This window comes from Girardinichthys multiradiatus, chromosome 20 (genome assembly GCF_021462225.1).
Source record: "Girardinichthys multiradiatus isolate DD_20200921_A chromosome 20, DD_fGirMul_XY1, whole genome shotgun sequence".
NCBI lineage: Eukaryota > Metazoa > Chordata > Actinopteri > Cyprinodontiformes > Goodeidae > Girardinichthys > Girardinichthys multiradiatus.
The window spans coordinates 38,878,776-38,884,775 of NC_061812.1; positions in this window are offsets into that span (position 1 = coordinate 38,878,776).

Here is a 6,000-nt window from a genome sequence, read left to right on the forward strand (position 1 = left end):
AATGGGACGATTCTGAAACCTAATACAAGATGTAATTAAGGAAATTAATAAGGTGTCAGCCCCCTTTCACTGGATGATCTGCCTGATGATTAATCACAGCCTGGGCTAATTTGATTTGTGACAAGGAAAGGGATGACTCGCTAAGTCAGTTAGGAGGGCCCAAGTCGACAGCATATGACATTAATAAAACATGAATAGTGGGGTCTCAGTGAGGAACAAAAATCCACTTGTGATCCTCATGAAAGAATCAAATTAAAGGAGACTTTGGATAGATAGCCTTGTGACAAAGCCCCAACAGGAGTCTTAGTAAAATGTAATTAAAGCTCCTGACGTTATATTATTGTTAACTCTGAGTAGTTTAAACTAACATGTTCATGAAGGGAACAGGTTTGGGACAGAGTGTTTTAATTGTAGGCACACTACAATCTAACAATACTGATGGGACACTGTGTTTTATGAAAATGGGAGTAAGACATTACCCACTAAGCCAGCTAAAGTGGGGACAGGATTTGCATATTTTTTTTGCAAAATCTGGACCATAGATGAGGAGTTCATAAATTATCAATCATAAACTAAAGACCAAGTTCTGGTGATTTTACAATTAGCAGTCTTAGTACATGGAATGTAAAAGGTGGAAGTAGAGTAATAAAAAATCAAGGAGCAATGACAGCACAATCTGGCATACAATCAGAGACAATAGTAAAGGTTCTCAGAATATGTCTCCATGAAGGAGGCATAATCTGAGAAGCTGTCACTATGACAAAAATACTTTAAAGTTACCTATTTTCAGCATCAGTGAGTTGTTTAAAAGTAAGGTCAGGGGAAGCACAAAAGTTGGAGGAAATTATTAAAACCTTGTTTAAAAAAGATATCTTGTACACCATGTACATAAATGGCTGGTGGTCATTCAAGCTCCAAAAGGGCAGAGCGAATATTGCTTCGTATATGCTTATATATGCTTCTTAACAGCAAGAGACAGCAAGACTTAATGGAGACTAAACAGAGTTTATCAAGGTAGCTGTTCTGTCATTTTGAGCTTACCACATCTGTTTACTATGGAATTTGCTGGATTTGTAAATGTTAGCTGCCTTTTGGAAATGTCACAGTTAAGAAAATGTTCAAATGTTCTAGGGAACACACAAGGAGACTGCTGTTTAAAGTTAGTAATGATATGTGAGATCATGATAATTGCTAATATGAAATACTATAGATGGTTTAAAATGTTTATATAATATACATGTTTTAAACTGTCAACATCAAGTGATTTTGTCTTTATTTAAAATAATTAGGGAACTCCTGTTTTACACACATGGCATGACATTGCTTCTGGTAATTTGTTAGTGGCAGGAAAGCAGGAGAAAAAAATATTTGAAATACCACATTACCAGGTCAAAAAGAATAAAAAATCAACACATCAGAAAATTGGCCAACAAAATCTGGTCAGTACCTATCTAAAAAAAATACAGCAGCTTGCAACTGCTATATTTGCAACTTGCAAGCTGAACGGTTGCATGGGAAAAGAGTATTGTATGGTCCCATTGGGAAGACCTTTTAACCATCTCCTAACTAATGAAGATCAGCATACATCTGCCTTACTTTTGGTTATCTTTATTAAGATAACAGACATTACACAATGAGCAGACTAAAGTATAAAGATGGTGACTAACTACCACAACAGTAAATCAATCTGGCAAAGAATGTGTGTTATACTGGTCTTATTGGATGGATACAGTCTTTTACGAAATGTTTTTAATTGTCTAAATATTGGTCTGTCTGTAGACACTGTCAAGTTTGTGCCAGGGTATATTTTCCTTAGGTTATATAACTAAGAGAAGAGATTGCATGATGAGTAAAGTCAAAGACATGCTAAATAAGCCTAACTGTCACTATATTAGGCCACCTTCACATTTCTGGTCCTGATGCTCAATTTCAAAGTTTTGCTGAAATCTGATTTTTTTGCATGGTCATTCAAACTACAAATTAAATGCAACCGCCATCAGACTTCAGTCTGAACGGTTCAAGACCCCAAAGTAACCAAAGTAACACTGTTGTGTCTGTGTTATTATGAAGTTGTTGAGCAATGGGAGCTGACAATATTATGACCACATAATAATAATACAAAAAAGGTAAGAAAAAAGGGACCACAACTAATTACAATGGCCTTGGAGCAGTGACTGCTATGTCTGTAGAGTAGTCTGTTTGGATGCATAGTCAGAGTCAGGACAATGACGTGAAAGCCAGACGAAATGCAACATGACCGTTCTGACTGTGGACGTTTTGAAAACTACTGTATATGTGTCCGAGTTAGTACAACACATGAAAGTGGCACAGTTCAGATTTTTTTTTTAAGGTGAAACTATTTGAATTGGGCCATTCTGACAACCATGAATAAGTCAAATATGGGCAAAAAACCTCACATTTTGGCCGCATTGCCTTGAGTGTGAACATAGCCCTAGTGAATCACATTGGTAATCTCATCCACAGAAATAAACAACTGGACACTGAAGACCTTAACATCTGCAGAGTTTGATCTACACACATTCAGGGTAAATGTTATGAATGAATAAATGAATGAATAGAGACAAATTTGAACAGTAATACTCCAATACAGTCCAAACTTGGTTTTTTAGAGGTTTTTAGAATTTGCTTCCCACATCTTGTTTTAGCTGCAAAACTTGTTTCTTGTGCTTTAAATCTGTGTTCACTTAATGTTCAGGATATGTCAATGGTAATGTTAATTTATTTATATAGCACATAAAAACAACAAAGGTTGACCAAAGTGCTTTACAATGCATTCAAATGAGCAGGTAAAGCAACAATAAAAGCAAGAAAACACAAAAATATAAAACAAAAAAACAAGTAAAGGTGAAATTAAATAAAGAAATACATCATGTTACCATTAGCTTTAAAAGAATCCCAAACTCAGCTAGAATAAACACCAAGGAATAAAGTTGGGTCTTGAGCAAAGATTTAAAAGTCTCGACAGTCTCAGCGGTCCATGTGAAAAGCTAAACTGTTCTTAAAGTTTGGGGCAGAAATGGCAAAGGCTCGATTACCTCCGAATTCTAGTTTGGATCTCAAAGAGAAACTGGTTGGTTGACCAAAGTGCTCTCAATGGATTGTGGATGTTAATTACATCACATAGGTAATATGGGGTCAGACCTTTTAAAAAGCAAGCAATAAAATCTTTAAAAAATTCATCCTAAAATGAAAGGAAGCCAATGGAGAGAAGCCAGAACCGGAGATGTGTTAATTTTTTAGTACCTGTTACAAGACAAGTTGCTGCATTCTGGGCAGTTTGTATGCGTTGCAGAGATGATTTACCCAAACCAACCTACAAGGTATATGATAATCCAACTGTGAACATAAATTACTTCTTCAAAGTATTTGTTTGGGAGATATGACCTCGGCAATAAGTCTTAGTAGAAAAAAAATGATTTCACAATTACGTTAATCTGTTTGTCTGATTTAAAAACACTATCAAAAATAATACACAGATTATTGACAGCAGAGTGGCTGTATAAATCCAAGAGAGCAAGATTGTCAAGAGAAATACATTTACCAAAGCTGCTGACTTCAGTCTTACTTTCATTTAAATTCAGGAAATTCCGTTTCAACCAAATTTTAATGGAGAACTCAAGAGTGTTGGAGGGGATTGATCCTGCCAGGTTTAATGGGCAGATAAACATTGGAAGTAAATTATATACTTTCTCAAAAAGGTAGCATGTAACGGTTACAATGCAGAGAACCTATATCAGAGCCCTGAAAACCCACAAATCAGAGGATCTGTAGAGAAGGAACATTCTCTTTACTGAACAGAAAAACATCTATTTGTTAGTTAGGAATTAAACCAAGATAAATGAGTGTTTGTTTAGTTTTGTATAATTTTTATATAACATCCAATCCAGTCTCCTCTTTCCAAATTGTACTGCTGTAACAAAGAATATTACTTAATGGACTGCTGACTGTTTTTGATGACCACCTTTTAGTTTGTGCCTTTTTTTTTTTTGAGCACATTACAACGAAGGTCCCACCCCAAGAAACAAAATCAGGTGTAGGTTACCACAATTGCACCACTGTTGTCAATACTTAGAATATCCCCTTTTTGCTAATATAACAGCACTTAATATTAATTTCACAAGGTTGGAGTGTACACAGAGATGGATCTTTGACCATTCCTCTTTTCACAATCTCTCTAGATCGTATAAAGTCCTGGCAGTATGTGAAATGCCACACTAGAAACAGTTGAACACTGGAGTTGCTGTTTGCAAAATCCCCGACCCCCAACAACCCCCCCACCATGAGATATGTGAAGAAATGGACTGATGAAGCCAGTCTGGCTTTAAAGGCTTGTTTCACGTCTACTGACTGAGAAGTGCTGTATGGCCTATATCTGGAGAAGGTCTGGAGAAGGTACCTGCCCCATGGAAGACCTCTTGCGTGGTCCCAGTTCCCAAAATTGTGCACCCGAGGGAGCCAAACCACTTTAGGTCAGCCATCCTCACCTCTGATCTGATGAAGACAATGGAGAGGATTGTTCTAAAACACCTTTGATCCCTGACAAACTCTGAATTGGACCGTACCTGTATCGTTCAGGGATGGAGGTTGAGAACGCTGTCATCATCATCTTCAATGGGCCATTTCACACCTGGTCCATTGTGGAAAGACACCCCACACAGTCAGTAAGACTCTAACTACTAACATGGCTAAGACCAAAGAGCTGTCCAAAGACACCAGAGACAAAATTGTAGAGCTCCACAAGGCTGGAAAGGGCTACGGAGCAATTGCCAAGCAGCTTGGTGAAAAAAGATCAACTGCTGGAGCAATTATTAGAAAATGGAAGAAGCTAAACATGACTGTCAATCTCCCTTGGAGTGGGGCTCCATGCAAGGTCTCACCTCGTGGCGTATCAATGATCCTAAGAAAGGTGACGAATCAGTCCAGAACTACATGGGAGGAGCTGGTCAATGACCTGAAGAGAGCTGGCACCACTGTTTCCAAGGTTACTGTGGGTAATACACTAAGACGTCATACTTTAAAGTCATGCATGGCATGGAAGGTTCCCCTGCTTAAATCAGCAGATGTCCAGCCCCATCTTAAGTTTGCCCATGACTATTTGGATGATCCAGAGGAATCATGAGAGAAGGTTTTGTGGTCAGATGAGACCAAAATAGAACTTTTTGGTCTTAATTCCACTCGCCGTGTTTGGAGGACGAAGAATGATGAGTACCATCCCAAAAACACCATCCCTACTGTGAAGCATAGGGGTGGAAGCATCATGCTTTGGGAGTATTTTTCTGCACAATGGACAGGATGACTGCATTGTATTAAGGAGAGGATGACTGGGGCCATGTATTGCATAATTTTGGGGAACAACCTCCTTCCCTCAGTTAGAGCATTGAAGATGGGTCGTGGCTGGGTCTTCCAACGTGACAGTGACCAGACGCACACAGCCAGGATAACCAAGGAGGGGCTCCGTAAGAAGCATATCAAGGTTCTGGAGTGGCCTAACCAGTCGCCAGACCTAAACCCTATAGAAAATCTTTGGAGGGAGCTCAAACTCCGTGTTTCCCAGCGACAGCCAAGACACCTGGCTGATCTGGAGAAGATCTGTGTGGAGGAATGGGCCAATATCCCTGCTGCAGTTTGTGCAAACCTCGTGAAAAACTACAGAAAACGTTTGACCTCTGTAATTGCAAACAAGGGCTACTGTACCAAATATTAACATTGATTTTCACAGGTGTTCAAATACTTATTTGCAGCAGTAACACTCAAATAAATTATTAACAAATCATACATTGTGATTTCCAGATTTAGTTTTTTAGATTATGTCTCTCACAGTGGACATGCACCTAAGATAAAAATTTCAGTTGACTTCAGATAGCATCAAATAGTTACTGAGACCTATTGTCCCCAAGCTGTCAACCTTTACTGCCAATTGTTTTTAATCTTCCTCATCATCCTTCTCATTTTTTATTCAAACTTTTACTTAGATTAGAC